Source organism: Nerophis lumbriciformis, linkage group LG11, assembly GCF_033978685.3.
Source record: "Nerophis lumbriciformis linkage group LG11, RoL_Nlum_v2.1, whole genome shotgun sequence".
In the NCBI taxonomy this organism is placed as follows: domain Eukaryota; kingdom Metazoa; phylum Chordata; class Actinopteri; order Syngnathiformes; family Syngnathidae; genus Nerophis; species Nerophis lumbriciformis.
Genome location: NC_084558.2, coordinates 53,293,328 through 53,310,827, shown reverse-complemented (window position 1 = coordinate 53,310,827; position 17,500 = coordinate 53,293,328). Strand labels below are relative to the sequence as shown.

At 45.0% G+C, this 17,500-nt stretch overlaps 1 protein-coding gene across 4 annotated transcripts in view; it reads right to left on the bottom strand.

Moving 5' to 3' along the window:
* Positions 1 to 17,500, bottom strand: part of dab2 (DAB adaptor protein 2) — a 113,587-nt gene that overhangs the window by 23,173 nt on the left and 72,914 nt on the right. The gene's annotated exons all lie outside the window — the stretch shown is intronic.

Below are 17,500 nucleotides of genomic sequence, written 5' to 3'. Positions count from 1 at the left end.
CGCAAACCTAACCGTAACCCCAACCCCAACCCCAACCCTAACCCTAACCCTAACCAGTTATCAAACTGCTATGTCTCATTTGCAAGTATGACAATAAGTTTTAGCGACTTCCTCCCGGTCAACTTCCTTTGTTTTCACATTCTCAAAGTGCGCACTTCTAGAAAGTGCGCAACCTAACCCTAACCCAAACCCCAACCCCAACACCAACCCTAACCCTAACCCTAACCCTAACCCTAACCAGTTATCAAACTGCTATGTCTCATTTGCAAGTATGACAATAAGTTTTAGCGACTTCCTCCGGGTTAACGTCCTTTGTTTTCACATTCTCAAAGTGCACACTTCAAGAAAGTGCGCAACCTAACCGTAACCCAAACCCCAACCCCAACCCTAACCCTAACCCTAACCAGTTATCAAACTGCTATGTCTCATTTGCAAGTATGACAATAAGTTTTAGCGACTTCCTCCCGGTCAACTTCCTTTGTTTTCACATTCTCAAAGTGCGCACTTCTAGAAAGTGCGCAACCTAACCCTAACCCAAACCCCAACCCCAACACCAACCCTAACCCTAACCCTAACCCTAACCAGTTATCAAATTGCTATGTCTCATTTGCAAGTATGACAATAAGTTTTAGCGACTTCCTCCGGGTTAACGTCCTTTGTTTTCACATTCTCAAAGTGCGCACTTCAAGAAAGTGCGCAACCTAACCGTAACCCCAACCCCAACCCCAACCCTAACCCTAACCCTAACCCTAACCAGTTATCAAACTGCTATGTCTCATTTGCAAGTATGACAATAAGTTTTAGCGACTTCCTCCCGGTCAACTTCCTTTGTTTTCACATTCTCAAAGTGCGCACTTCTAGAAAGTGCGCAACCTAACCCTAACCCAAACCCCAACCCCAACACCAACCCTAACCCTAACCCTAACCCTAACCCTAACCAGTTATCAAACTGCTATGTCTCATTTGCAAGTATGACAATAAGTTTTAGCGACTTCCTCCGGGTTAACGTCCTTTGTTTTCACATTCTCAAAGTGCACACTTCAAGAAAGTGCGCAACCTAACCGTAACCCAAACCCCAACCCCAACCCTAACCCTAACCCTAACCAGTTATCAAACTGCTATGTCTCATTTGCAAGTATGACAATAAGTTTTAGCGACTTCCTCCCGGTCAACTTCCTTTGTTTTCACATTCTCAAAGTGCGCACTTCTAGAAAGTGCGCAACCTAACCCTAACCCAAACCCCAACCCCAACACCAACCCTAACCCTAACCCTAACCAGTTATCAAACTGCTATGTCTCATTTGCAAGTATGACAATAAGTTTTAGCGACTTCCTCCCGGTCAACTTCCTTTGTTTTCACATTCTCAAAGTGCACACTTCTAGAAAGTGCGCAACCTAACCCTAACCCAAACCCCAACCCCAACACCAACCCTAACCCTAACCCTAACCCTAACCAGTTATCAAACTGCTATGTCTCATTTGCAAGTATGACAATAAGTTTTAGCGACTTCCTCCGGGTTAACGTCCTTTGTTTTCACATTCTCAAAGTGCACACTTCAAGAAAGTGCGCAACCCAACCCCAACACCAACCCCAACCCTAACCCTAACCCTAACCAGTTATCAAACTGCTATGTCTCATTTGCAAGTATGACAATAAGTTTTAGCGACTTCCTCCCGGTCAACTTCCTTTGTTTTCACATTCTCAAAGTGCGCACTTCAAGAAAGTGCGCAACCTAACCGTAACCCAAACCCCAACCCTAACCCTAACCTTAACCAATTATCAAACTGCTATGTCTCATTTGCAAGTATGACAATAAGTTTTAGCGACTTCCTCCCGGTCAACTTCCTTTGTTTTCACATTCTCAAAGTGCACACTTCTAGAAAGTGCGCAACCTAACCCTAACCCAAACCCCAACCCCAACACCAACCCTAACCCTAACCCTAACCCTAACCAGTTATCAAACTGCTATGTCTCATTTGCAAGTATGACAATAAGTTTTAGCGACTTCCTCCGGGTTAACGTCCTTTGTTTTCACATTCTCAAAGTGCACACTTCAAGAAAGTGCGCAACCTAACCGTAACCCAAACCCCAACCCTAACCCTAACCTTAACCAATTATCAAACTGCTATGTCTCATTTGCAAGTATGACAATAAGTTTTAGCGACTTCCTCCGGGTTAACTTCCTTTGTTTTCACATTCTCAAAGTGCGCACTTCTAGAAAGTGCGCAACCTAACCCTAACCCAAACCCCAACCCCAACACCAACCCTAACCCTAACCCTAACCCTAACCCTAACCCTAACCAGTTATCAAACTGCTATGTCTCATTTGCAAGTATGACAATAAGTTTTAGCGACTTCCTCCGGGTTAACGTCCTTTGTTTTCACATTCTCAAAGTGCGCACTTCTAGAAAGTGCGCAACCTAACCGTAACCCAAACCCCAACCCTAACCCTAACCTTAACCAATTATCAAACTGCTATGTCTCATTTGCAAGTATGACAATAAGTTTTAGCGACTTCCTCCGGGTTAACGTCCTTTGTTTTCACATTCTCAAAGTGCGCACTTCAAGAAAGTGCGCACCCTAACCCTAACCCAAACCCCAACCCCAACCCTAACCCTAACCCTAACCCTAACCAGTTATCAAACTGCTATGTCTCATTTGCAAGTATGACAATAAGTTTTAGCGACTTCCTCCCGGTCAACTTCCTTTGTTTTCACATTCTCAAAGTGCGCACTTCTAGAAAGTGCGCAACCTAACCCTAACCCAAACCCCAACCCCAACACCAACCCTATCCCTAACCCTAACCCTAACCCTAACCAGTTATCAAACTGCTATGTCTCATTTGCAAGTATGACAATAAGTTTTAGCGACTTCCTCCCGGTCAACTTCCTTTGTTTTCACATTCTCAAAGTGCGCACTTCTAGAAAGTGCGCAACCTAACCCTAACCCAAACCCCAACCCCAACACCAACCCTAACCCTAACCCTAACCCTAACCAGTTATCAAACTGCTATGTCTCATTTGCAAGTATGACAATAAGTTTTAGCGACTTCCTCCGGGTTAACGTCCTTTGTTTTCACATTCTCAAAGTGCACACTTCAAGAAAGTGCGCAACCTAACCGTAACCCAAACCCCAACCCTAACCCTAACCTTAACCAATTATCAAACTGCTATGTCTCATTTGCAAGTATGACAATAAGTTTTATCGACTTCCTCCCGGTTAACTTCCTTTGTTTTCACATTCTCAAAGTGCACACTTCTAGATAGTGCGCAACCTAACCCTAACCCAAACCCCAACACCAACACCAACCCTAACCCTAACCCTAACCCTAACCAGTTATCAAATTGCTATGTCTCATTTGCAAGTATGACAATAAGTTTTAGCGACTTCCTCCGGGTTAACGTCCTTTGTTTTCACATTCTCAAAGTGCGCACTTCAAGAAAGTGCGCAACCTAACCGTAACCCCAACCCCAACCCTAACCCTAACCCTAACCAGTTATCAAACTGCTATGTCTCATTTGCAAGTATGACAATAAGTTTTAGCGACTTCCTCCAGGTCAACTTCCTTTGTTTTCACATTCTCAAAGTGCGCACTTCTAGAAAGTGCGCAACCTAACCCTAACCCAAACCCCAACCCCAACACCAACCCTAACCCTAACCCTAACCCTAACCCTAACCCTAACCCTAACCAGTTATCAAACTGCTATGTCTCATTTGCAAGTATGACAATAAGTTTTAGCGACTTCCTCCCGGTCAACTTCCTTTGTTTTCACATTCTCAAAGTGCACACTTCTAGAAAGTGCGCAACCTAACCCTAACCCAAACCCCAACACCAACACCAACACCAACCCTAACCCTAACCCTAACCAGTTATCAAATTGCTATGTCACATTTGCAAGTATGACAATAAGTTTTAGCGACTTCCTCCGGGTTAACTTCCTTTGTTTTCACATTCTCAAAGTGCGCACTTCTAGAAAGTGCGCAACCTAACCCTAACCCAAACCCCAACCCCAACACCAACCCTAACCCTAACCCTAACCCTAACCAGTTATCAAACTGCTATGTCTCATTTGCAAGTATGACAATAAGTTTTAGCGACTTCCTCCCGGTCAACTTCCTTTGTTTTCACATTCTCAAAGTGCACACTTCTAGAAAGTGCGCAACCTAACCCTAACCCAAACCCCAACACCAACACCAACCCTAACCCTAACCCTAACCCTAACCCTAACCAGTTATCAAACTGCTATGTCTCATTTGCAAGTATGACAATAAGTTTTAGCGACTTCCTCCCGGTCAACTTCCTTTGTTTTCACATTCTCAAAGTGCACACTTCTAGAAAGTGCGCAACCTAACCCTAACCCAAACCCCAACACCAACACCAACACCAACCCTAACCCTAACCCTAACCCTAACCAGTTATCAAATTGCTATGTCACATTTGCAAGTATGACAATAAGTTTTAGCGACTTCCTCCGGGTTAACTTCCTTTGTTTTCACATTCTCAAAGTGCGCACTTCTAGAAAGTGCGCAACCTAACCCTAACCCAAACCCCAACACCAACACCAACACCAACCCTAACCCTAACCAGTTATCAAATTGCTATGTCTCATTTGCAAGTATGACAATAAGTTTTAGCGACTTCCTCCGGGTTAACGTCCTTTGTTTTCACATTCTCAAAGTGCGCACTTCAAGAAAGTGCGCAACCTAACCGTAACCCCAACCCCAACCCCAACCCTAACCCTAACCCTAACCAGTTATCAAACTGCTATGTCTCATTTGCAAGTATGACAATAAGTTTTAGCGACTTCCTCCCGGTCAACTTCCTTTGTTTTCACATTCTCAAAGTGCGCACTTCTAGAAAGTGCGCAACCTAACCCTAACCCAAACCCCAACCCCAACACCAACACCAACCCTAACCCTAACCCTAACCCTAACCCTAACCAGTTATCAAACTGCTATGTCTCATTTGCAAGTATGACAATAAGTTTTAGCGACTTCCTCCGGGTTAACGTCCTTTGTTTTCACATTCTCAAAGTGCACACTTCAAGAAAGTGCGCAACCTAACCGTAACCCAAACCCCAACCCCAACCCTAACCCTAACCCTAACCAGTTATCAAACTGCTATGTCTCATTTGCAAGTATGACAATAAGTTTTAGCGACTTCCTCCCGGTCAACTTCCTTTGTTTTCACATTCTCAAAGTGCGCACTTCTAGAAAGTGCGCAACCTAACCCTAACCCAAACCCCAACCCCAACACCAACCCTAACCCTAACCCTAACCAGTTATCAAACTGCTATGTCTCATTTGCAAGTATGACAATAAGTTTTAGCGACTTCCTCCGGGTTAACTTCCTTTGTTTTCACATTCTCAAAGTGCGCACTTCTAGAAAGTGCGCAACCTAACCCTAACCCAAACCCCAACCCCAACACCAACCCTAACCCTAACCCTAACCCTAACCAGTTATCAAACTGCTATGTCTCATTTGCAAGTATGACAATAAGTTTTAGCGACTTCCTCCGGGTTAACGTCCTTTGTTTTCACATTCTCAAAGTGCACACTTCAAGAAAGTGCGCAACCTAACCGTAACCCAAACCCCAACCCTAACCCTAACCTTAACCAATTATCAAACTGCTATGTCTCATTTGCAAGTATGACAATAAGTTTTAGCGACTTCCTCCCGGTCAACTTCCTTTGTTTTCACATTCTCAAAGTGCACACTTCTAGAAAGTGCGCAACCTAACCCTAACCCAAACCCCAACCCCAACACCAACCCAAACCCCAACCCTAACCCTAACCTTAACCAATTATCAAACTGCTATGTCTCATTTGCAAGTATGACAATAAGTTTTAGCGACTTCCTCCGGGTTAACTTCCTTTGTTTTCACATTCTCAAAGTGCGCACTTCTAGAAAGTGCGCAACCTAACCCTAACCCAAACCCCAACCCCAACACCAACCCTAACCCTAACCCTAACCCTAACCCTAACCAGTTATCAAACTGCTATGTCTCATTTGCAAGTATGACAATAAGTTTTAGCGACTTCCTCCGGGTTAACGTCCTTTGTTTTCACATTCTCAAAGTGCACACTTCAAGAAAGTGCGCAACCTAACCGTAACCCAAACCCCAACCCTAACCCTAACCTTAACCAATTATCAAACTGCTATGTCTCATTTGCAAGTATGACAATAAGTTTTATCGACTTCCTCCCGGTTAACTTCCTTTGTTTTCACATTCTCAAAGTGCGCACTTCTAGAAAGTGCGCAACCTAACCCTAACCCAAACCCCAACACCAACACCAACCCTAACCCTAACCCTAACCCTAACCAGTTATCAAATTGCTATGTCTCATTTGCAAGTATGACAATAAGTTTTAGCGACTTCCTCCGGGTTAACGTCCTTTGTTTTCACATTCTCAAAGTGCGCACTTCAAGAAAGTGCGCAACCTAACCGTAACCCAAACCCCAACCCCAACCCTAACCCTAACCAGTTATCAAACTGCTATGTCTCATTTGCAAGTATGACAATAAGTTTTAGCGACTTCCTTCCGGTCAACTTCCTTTGTTTTCACATTCTCAAAGTGCGCACTTCTAGAAAGTGCGCAACCTAACCCTAACCCAAACCCCAACCCCAACACCAACCCTAACCCTAACCCTAACCCTAACCCTAACCAGTTATCAAACTGCTATGTCTCATTTGCAAGTATGACAATAAGTTTTAGCGACTTCCTCCCGGTCAACTTCCTTTGTTTTCACATTCTCAAAGTGCACACTTCTAGAAAGTGCGCAACCTAACCCTAACCCAAACCCCAACACCAACACCAACACCAACCCTAACCCTAACCCTAACCAGTTATCAAATTGCTATGTCACATTTGCAAGTATGACAATAAGTTTTAGCGACTTCCTCCGGGTTAACTTCCTTTGTTTTCACATTCTCAAAGTGCGCACTTCTAGAAAGTGCGCAACCTAACCCTAACCCCAACCCCAACCCCAACACCAACCCTAACCCTAACCCTAACCCTAACCCTAACCCTAACCAGTTATCAAACTGCTATGTCTCATTTGCAAGTATGACAATAAGTTTTAGCGACTTCCTCCCGGTCAACTTCCTTTGTTTTCACATTCTCAAAGTGCACACTTCTAGAAAGTGCGCAACCTAACCCTAACCCAAACCCCAACACCAACACCAACACCAACCCTAACCCTAACCCTAACCAGTTATCAAATTGCTATGTCACATTTGCAAGTATGACAATAAGTTTTAGCGACTTCCTCCGGGTTAACTTCCTTTGTTTTCACATTCTCAAAGTGCGCACTTCTAGAAAGTGCGCAACCTAACCCTAACCCCAACCCCAACCCCAACACCAACCCTAACCCTAACCCTAACCCTAACCCTAACCAGTTATCAAACTGCTATGTCTCATTTGCAAGTATGACAATAAGTTTTAGCGACTTCCTCCCGGTCAACTTCCTTTGTTTTCACATTCTCAAAGTGCACACTTCTAGAAAGTGCGCAACCTAACCCTAACCCAAACCCCAACACCAACACCAACCCTAACCCTAACCCTAACCCTAACCAGTTATCAAACTGCTATGTCTCATTTGCAAGTATGACAATAAGTTTTAGCGACTTCCTCCCGGTCAACTTCCTTTGTTTTCACATTCTCAAAGTGCGCACTTCTAGAAAGTGCGCAACCTAACCCTAACCCAAACCCCAACCCCAACACCAACCCTAACCCTAACCCTAACCCTAACCCTAACCAGTTATCAAACTGCTATGTCTCATTTGCAAGTATGACAATAAGTTTTAGCGACTTCCTCCGGGTTAACGTCCTTTGTTTTCACATTCTCAAAGTGCACACTTCAAGAAAGTGCGCAACCTAACCGTAACCCAAACCCCAACCCCAACCCTAACCCTAACCCTAACCAGTTATCAAACTGCTATGTCTCATTTGCAAGTATGACAATAAGTTTTAGCGACTTCCTCCCGGTCAACTTCCTTTGTTTTCACATTCTCAAAGTGCGCACTTCTAGAAAGTGCGCAACCTAACCCTAACCCAAACCCCAACCCCAACACCAACCCTAACCCTAACCCTAACCCTAACCAGTTATCAAACTGCTATGTCTCATTTGCAAGTATGACAATAAGTTTTAGCGACTTCCTCCCGGTCAACTTCCTTTGTTTTCACATTCTCAAAGTGCGCACTTCTAGAAAGTGCGCAACCTAACCCTAACCCAAACCCCAACACCAACACCAACACCAACCCTAACCCTAACCCTAACCAGTTATCAAATTGCTATGTCTCATTTGCAAGTATGACAATAAGTTTTAGCGACTTCCTCCGGGTTAACTTCCTTTGTTTTCACATTCTCAAAGTGCGCACTTCTAGAAAGTGCGCAACCTAACCCTAACCCAAACCCCAACCCCAACCCCAACACCAACCCTAACCCTAACCCTAACCCTAACCCTAACCCTAACCAGTTATCAAACTGCTATGTCTCATTTGCAAGTATGACAATAAGTTTTAGCGACTTCCTCCGGGTTAACTTCCTTTGTTTTCACATTCTCAAAGTGCGCACTTCTAGAAAGTGCGCAACCTAACCCTAACCCAAACCCCAACCCCAACCCCAACCCCAACACCAACCCTAACCCTAACCCTAACCCTAACCCTAACCAGTTATCAAACTGCTATGTCTCATTTGCAAGTATGACAATAAGTTTTAGCGACTTCCTCCGGGTTAACGTCCTTTGTTTTCACATTCTCAAAGTGCAAACTTCAAGAAAGTGCGCAACCTAACCGTAACCCAAACCCCAACCCTAACCCTAACCCTAACCCTAACCAGTTATCAAACTGCTATGTCTCATTTGCAAGTATGACAATAAGTTTTAGCGACTTCCTCCCGGTCAACTTCCTTTGTTTTCACATTCTCAAAGTGCGCACTTCTAGAAAGTGCGCAACCTAACCCTAACCCAAACCCCAACACCAACCCTACCCTAACCCTAACCCTAACCAGTTATCAAATTGCTATGTCTCATTTGCAAGTATGACAATAAGTTTTAGCGACTTCCTCCGGGTTAACTTCCTTTGTTTTCACATTCTCAAAGTGCGCACTTCTAGAAAGTGCGCAACCTAACCCTAACCCAAACCCCAACCCCAACACCAACCCTAACCCTAACCCTAACCCTAACCCTAACCAGTTATCAAACTGCTATGTCTCATTTGCAAGTATGACAATAAGTTTTAGCGACTTCCTCCGGGTTAACGTCCTTTGTTTTCACATTCTCAAAGTGCACACTTCAAGAAAGTGCGCAACCCAACCCCAACACCAACCCCAACCCTAACCCTAACCCTAACCAGTTATCAAACTGCTATGTCTCATTTGCAAGTATGACAATAAGTTTTAGCGACTTCCTCCCGGTCAACTTCCTTTGTTTTCACATTCTCAAAGTGCGCACTTCGAGAAAGTGCGCACCCTAACCCTAACCCAAACCCTAACCCCAACCCCAACCCCAGTTATCAAACTGCTATGTCTCATTTGCAAGTATGACAATAAGTTTTGGAGACTTCCTCCCGGTCAACTTCCTTTGTTTTCACATTCTCAAAGTGCGCACTTCGAGAAAGTGCGCACCCTAACCCTAACCCAAACCCTAACCCAAACCCTAACCCCAGTTATCAAACTGCTCTGTCTCATTTGCAAGTATGACAATAAGTTTTAGCGACTTCCTCCCGGTCAACTTCCTTTGTTTTCACATTCTCAAAGTGCGCACTTCTAGAAAGTGCACCCCCTAACCCTAACCCTAACCCTAACCCCAACCCCAACTCCAGTTATCAAACTGCTATGTCTCATTTGCAAGTATGACAATAAGTTTTGGAGACTTCCTCCCGGTCAACTTCCTTTGTTTTCACATTCTCAAAGTGCGCACTTCTAGAAAGTGCGCAACCTAACCGTAACCCAAACCCCAACCCCAACACCAACCCTAACCCTAACCCTAACCCTAACCCTAACCAGTTATCAAACTGCTATGTCTCATTTGCAAGTATGACAATAAGTTTTAGCGACTTCCTCCGGGTTAACGTCCTTTGTTTTCACATTCTCAAAGTGCACACTTCAAGAAAGTGCGCAACCCAACCCCAACACCAACCCCAACCCTAACCCTAACCCTAACCAGTTATCAAACTGCTATGTCTCATTTGCAAGTATGACAATAAGTTTTAGCGACTTCCTCCCGGTCAACTTCCTTTGTTTTCACATTCTCAAAGTGCGCACTTCGAGAAAGTGCGCACCCTAACCCTAACCCAAACCCTAACCCAAACCCTAACCCCAGTTATCAAACTGCTCTGTCTCATTTGCAAGTATGACAATAAGTTTTAGCGACTTCCTCCCGGTCAACTTCCTTTGTTTTCACATTCTCAAAGTGCGCACTTCTAGAAAGTGCACCCCCTAACCCTAACCCTAACCCTAACCCCAACCCCAACTCCAGTTATCAAACTGCTATGTCTCATTTGCAAGTATGACAATAAGTTTTGGAGACTTCCTCCCGGTCAACTTCCTTTGTTTTCACATTCTCAAAGTGCGCACTTCGAGAAAGTGCGCACCCTAACCCTAACCCTAACCCAAACCCCAACCCCAGTTATCAAACTGCTCTGTCTCATTTGCAAGTATGACAATAAGTTTTAGCGACTTCCTCCCGGTCAACTTCCTTTGTTTTCACATTCTCAAAGTGCGCACTTCTAGAAAGTGCGCAACCTAACCCTAACCCCAACCCCAACACCAACCCTAACCCTAACCAGTTATCAAACTGCTATGTCTCATTTGCAAGTATGACAATAAGTTTTAGCGACTTCCTCCGGGTTAACGTCCTTTGTTTTCACATTCTCAAAGTGCGCACTTCAAGAAAGTGCGCAACCTAACCGTAACCCAAACCCCAACCCTAACCCTAACCTTAACCAGTTATCAAACTGCTCTGTCTCATTTGCAAGTATGACAATAAGTTTTAGCGACTTCCTCCGGGTTAACGTCCTTTGTTTTCACATTCTCAAAGTGCGCACTTCAAGAAAGTGCGCAACCTAACCGTAACCCAAACCCCAACCCCAACCCTAACCCTAACCCTAACCTTAACCAGTTATCAAACTGCTATGTCTCATTTGCAAGTATGACAATAAGTTTTAGCGACTTCCTCCCGGTCAACTTCCTTTGTTTTCACATTCTCAAAGTGCGCACTTCTAGAAAGTGCGCAACCTAACCCTAACCCCAACCCCAACCCCAACCCCAACACCAACCCTAACCCTAACCCTAACCCTAACCCTAACCAGTTATCAAACTGCTATGTCTCATTTGCAAGTACGACAATAAGTTTTAGCGACTTCCTCCCGGTCAACTTCCTTTGTTTTCACATTCTCAAAGTGCGCACTTCTAGAAAGTGCGCACCCTAACCCTAACCCTAACCCAAACCCCAACACCAACCCTAACCCTAACCCTAACCCTAACCAGTTATCAAACTGCTATGTCTCATTTGCAAGTATGACAATAAGTTTTAGCGACTTCCTCCGGGTTAACGTCCTTTGTTTTCACATTCTCAAAGTGCACACTTCAAGAAAGTGCGCAACCTAACCGTAACCCAAACCCCAACCCTAACCCTAACCTTAACCAATTATCAAACTGCTATGTCTCATTTGCAAGTATGACAATAAGTTTTAGCGACTTCCTCCCGGTCAACTTCCTTTGTTTTCACATTCTCAAAGTGCACACTTCTAGAAAGTGCGCAACCTAACCCTAACCCAAACCCCAACCCCAACACCAACCCTAACCCTAACCCTAACCCTAACCAGTTATCAAACTGCTATGTCTCATTTGCAAGTATGACAATAAGTTTTAGCGACTTCCTCCGGGTTAACGTCCTTTGTTTTCACATTCTCAAAGTGCACACTTCAAGAAAGTGCGCAACCTAACCGTAACCCAAACCCCAACCCTAACCCTAACCTTAACCAATTATCAAACTGCTATGTCTCATTTGCAAGTATGACAATAAGTTTTAGCGACTTCCTCCGGGTTAACTTCCTTTGTTTTCACATTCTCAAAGTGCGCACTTCTAGAAAGTGCGCAACCTAACCCTAACCCAAACCCCAACCCCAACACCAACCCTAACCCTAACCCTAACCCTAACCAGTTATCAAACTGCTATGTCTCATTTGCAAGTATGACAATAAGTTTTAGCGACTTCCTCCGGGTTAACGTCCTTTGTTTTCACATTCTCAAAGTGCGCACTTCTAGAAAGTGCGCAACCTAACCCTAACCCAAACCCCAACCCCAACACCAACCCTAACCCTAACCCTAACCCTAACCCTAACCAGTTATCAAACTGCTATGTCTCATTTGCAAGTATGACAATAAGTTTTAGCGACTTCCTCCGGGTTAACGTCCTTTGTTTTCACATTCTCAAAGTGCACACTTCAAGAAAGTGCGCAACCTAACCGTAACCCAAACCCCAACCCTAACCCTAACCCTAACCCTAACCAGTTATCAAACTGCTATGTCTCATTTGCAAGTATGACAATAAGTTTTAGCGACTTCCTCCCGGTCAACTTCCTTTGTTTTCACATTCTCAAAGTGCGCACTTCTAGAAAGTGCGCAACCTAACCCTAACCCAAACCCCAACACCAACCCTACCCTAACCCTAACCCTAACCAGTTATCAAATTGCTATGTCTCATTTGCAAGTATGACAATAAGTTTTAGCGACTTCCTCCGGGTTAACTTCCTTTGTTTTCACATTCTCAAAGTGCGCACTTCTAGAAAGTGCGCAACCTAACCCTAACCCAAACCCCAACCCCAACACCAACCCTAACCCTAACCCTAACCCTAACCCTAACCAGTTATCAAACTGCTATGTCTCATTTGCAAGTATGACAATAAGTTTTAGCGACTTCCTCCGGGTTAACGTCCTTTGTTTTCACATTCTCAAAGTGCACACTTCAAGAAAGTGCGCAACCCAACCCCAACACCAACCCCAACCCTAACCCTAACCCTAACCAGTTATCAAACTGCTATGTCTCATTTGCAAGTATGACAATAAGTTTTAGCGACTTCCTCCCGGTCAACTTCCTTTGTTTTCACATTCTCAAAGTGCGCACTTCGAGAAAGTGCGCACCCTAACCCTAACCCAAACCCTAACCCCAACCCCAACCCCAGTTATCAAACTGCTATGTCTCATTTGCAAGTATGACAATAAGTTTTGGAGACTTCCTCCCGGTCAACTTCCTTTGTTTTCACATTCTCAAAGTGCGCACTTCGAGAAAGTGCGCACCCTAACCCTAACCCAAACCCTAACCCAAACCCTAACCCCAGTTATCAAACTGCTCTGTCTCATTTGCAAGTATGACAATAAGTTTTAGCGACTTCCTCCCGGTCAACTTCCTTTGTTTTCACATTCTCAAAGTGCGCACTTCTAGAAAGTGCACCCCCTAACCCTAACCCTAACCCTAACCCCAACCCCAACTCCAGTTATCAAACTGCTATGTCTCATTTGCAAGTATGACAATAAGTTTTGGAGACTTCCTCCCGGTCAACTTCCTTTGTTTTCACATTCTCAAAGTGCGCACTTCGAGAAAGTGCGCACCCTAACCCTAACCCTAACCCAAACCCCAACCCCAGTTATCAAACTGCTCTGTCTCATTTGCAAGTATGACAATAAGTTTTAGCGACTTCCTCCCGGTCAACTTCCTTTGTTTTCACATTCTCAAAGTGCGCACTTCTAGAAAGTGCGCAACCTAACCCTAACCCCAACCCCAACACCAACCCTAACCCTAACCAGTTATCAAACTGCTATGTCTCATTTGCAAGTATGACAATAAGTTTTAGCGACTTCCTCCGGGTTAACGTCCTTTGTTTTCACATTCTCAAAGTGCGCACTTCAAGAAAGTGCGCAACCTAACCGTAACCCAAACCCCAACCCCAACCCTAACCCTAACCCTAACCTTAACCAGTTATCAAACTGCTATGTCTCATTTGCAAGTATGACAATAAGTTTTAGCGACTTCCTCCCGGTCAACTTCCTTTGTTTTCACATTCTCAAAGTGCGCACTTCTAGAAAGTGCGCAACCTAACCCTAACCCCAACCCCAACCCCAACCCCAACACCAACCCTAACCCTAACCCTAACCCTAACCCTAACCAGTTATCAAACTGCTATGTCTCATTTGCAAGTACGACAATAAGTTTTAGCGACTTCCTCCCGGTCAACTTCCTTTGTTTTCACATTCTCAAAGTGCGCACTTCTAGAAAGTGCGCACCCTAACCCTAACCCTAACCCAAACCCTAACCCCAACCCCAACCCCAGTTATCAAACTGCTCTGTCTCATTTGCAAGTATGACAATAAGTTTTAGCGACTTCCTCCCGGTCAACTTCCTTTGTTTTCACATTCTCAAAGTGCGCACTTCTATAAAGTGCACCCCCTAACCGTAACCCAAACCCCAACCCCAACCCTAACCCTAACCAGTTATCAAACTGCTATGTCTCATTTGCAAGTATGACAATAAGTTTTGGAGACTTCCTCCCGGTCAACTTCCTTTGTTTTCACATTCTCAAAGTGCGCACTTCGAGAAAGTGCGCACCCTAACCCTAACCCAAACCCTAACCCCAACCCCAACCCCAGTTATCAAACTGCTCCGTCTCATTTGCAAGTATGACAATAAGTTTTAGCGACTTCCTCCGGGTCAACTTCCTTTGTTTTCACATTCTCAAAGTGCGCACTTCCAGAAAGCGCGCACCCTAACCCTAACCCAAACCCTAACCCCAACCCCAGTTATCAAACTGCTATGTCTCATTTGCAAGTATGACAATAAGTTTTAGCGACTTCCTCCCGGTCAACTTCCTTTGTTTTCACATTCTCAAAGTGCGCACTTCTAGAAAGTGCGCAACCTAACCGTAACCCAAACCCCAACCCCAACCCTAACCCTAACCTTAACCAGTTATCAAACTGCTCTGTCTCATTTGCAAGTATGACAATAAGTTTTAGCGACTTCCTCCCGGTCAACTTCCTTTGTTTTCACATTCTCAAAGTGCGCACTTCTAGAAAGTGCGCAACCTAACCCTAACCCAAACCCTTACCCCAACCCCAACCCCAAACAGTTATCAAACTGCTCTGTCTCATTTGCAAGTATGACAATAGGTTTTAGCGACTTCCTCCCGGTCAACTTCCTTTGTTTTCACATTCTCAAAGTGCGCACTTCTAGAAAGTGCGCAACCTAACCCAAACCCCAACACCAACACCAACCCTAACCCTAACCAGTTATCAAACTGCTCTGTCTCATTTGCAAGTATGACAATAAGTTTTAGCGACTTCCTCACGGTCAACTTCCTTTGTTTTCACATTCTCAAAGTGCGCACTTCGAGAAAGTGCGCACCCTAACCCTAACCCAAACCCCAACCCCAAACAGTTATCAAACTGCTCTGTCTCATTTGCAAGTATGACAATAAGTTTTAGCGACTTCCTCCCGGTCAACTTCCTTTGTTTTCACATTCTCAAAGTGCGCACTTCTAGAAAGTGCGCAACCTAACCCTAACCCAAACCCCAACCCCAACCCCAACACCAACCCTAACCCCAACCCCAACCCCAACCCCAAACAGTTATCAAACTGCTCTGTCTCATTTGCAAGTATGACAATAAGTTTTATCGACTTCCTCCCGGTCAACTTCCTTTGTTTTCACATTCTCAAAGTGCGCACTTCTAGAAAGTGCGCAACCTAACCCTAACCCAAACCCAAACCCTAACCCCAACCCTAACCCCAACCCCAACCCTAACCCTAACCAGTTATCAAACTGCTCTGTCTCATTTGCAAGTATGACAATAAGTTTTAGCGACTTCCTCCCGGTCAACTTCCTTTGTTTTCACATTCTCAAAGTGCGCACTTCTAGAAAGTGCGCAACCTAACCCTAACCCAAACCCCAACCCCAACCCCAACACCAACCCTAACCCCAACCCCAACCCCAACCCCAAACAGTTATCAAACTGCTCTGTCTCATTTGCAAGTATGACAATAAGTTTTATCGACTTCCTCCCGGTCAACTTCCTTTGTTTTCACATTCTCAAAGTGCGCACTTCTAGAAAGTGCGCAACCTAACCCTAACCCAAACCCAAACCCTAACCCCAACCCTAACCCTAACCCCAACCCCAACCCTAACCCTAGTTATCAAACTGCTCTGTCTCATTTGCAAGTATGACAATAAGTTTTAGCGACTTCCTCCCGGTCAACTTCCTTTGTTTTCACATTCTCAAAGTGCGCACTTTCTAGAAGTGCGCAACCTAACCCTAACCCAAACCCCAACCCCAACCCTAACCCTAACCAGTTATCAAACTGCTATGTCTCATTTGCAAGTATGACAATAAGTTTTAGCGACTTCCTCCCGGTCAACTTCCTTTGTTTTCACATTCTCAAAGTGCGCACTTCTAGAAAGTGCGCAACCTAACCCTAACCCCAACCCCAACCCCAACCCCAACACTAACCCTAACCCTAACCAGTTATCAAACTGCTATGTCTCATTTGCAAGTATGACAATAAGTTTTAGCGACTTCCTCCCGGTCAACTTCCTTTGTTTTCACATTCTCAAAGTGCGCACTTCTAGAAAGTGCGCAACCTAACCCTAACCCAAACCCAAACCCTAACCCCAACCCCAAACAGTTATCAAACTGCTCTGTCTCATTTGCAAGTATGACAATAAGTTTTATCGACTTCCTCCCGGTCAACTTCCTTTGTTTTCACATTCTCAAAGTGCGCATTTAGAGAAAGTGCGCACCCTAACCCCAAACCCAATCCTAACCTAGTGTAAACGTTGGTTCCATTGTTAGCTGACATTGGCTAGCCTTGATATAAAAGTTATCCATCCATCCATCCATCCATCTTCTTCCGCTTATCCGAGGTCGGGTCGCGGGGGCAGCAGCCTAAGCAGGGAAGCCCAGACTTCCCTCTCCCCAGCCACTTCGTCCAGCTCTTCCTGTGGGAACCCGAGGCGTTCCCAGGCCAGCCGGGAGACAGTCTTCCAAACGTGTCCTGGGTCTTCCCCGCGGCCTCCTACCGGTCGGACGTGCCCTAAACACCTCCCTAGGGAGGCGTTCGGGTGGCATCCTGACCAGATGCCCGAACCACCTCATCTGGCTCCTCTCCATGTGGAGGAGCAGCGGCTTTACTTTGAGCTCCCCCCGGATGGCAGCGCTTCTCACCCTATCTCTAAGGGAGAGACCCGCCACCCGGCGGAGGAAACTCATTTCGGCCGCTTGTACCCGTGATCTTGTCCTTTTGGTCATAACCCAAAGCTCATGACCATAGGTGAGGATGGGAACGTAGATCGACCGGTAAATTGAGAGCTTTGTCTTCCGGCTCAGCTCCTTCACCACAATGAACTGATACAGCGTCCGCATTACTGAAGACGCCGCACCGATCCGCCTGTCGATCTCACGATCCACTCTTCCCTCACTCGTGAACAAGACTCCGAGGTACTTGAACT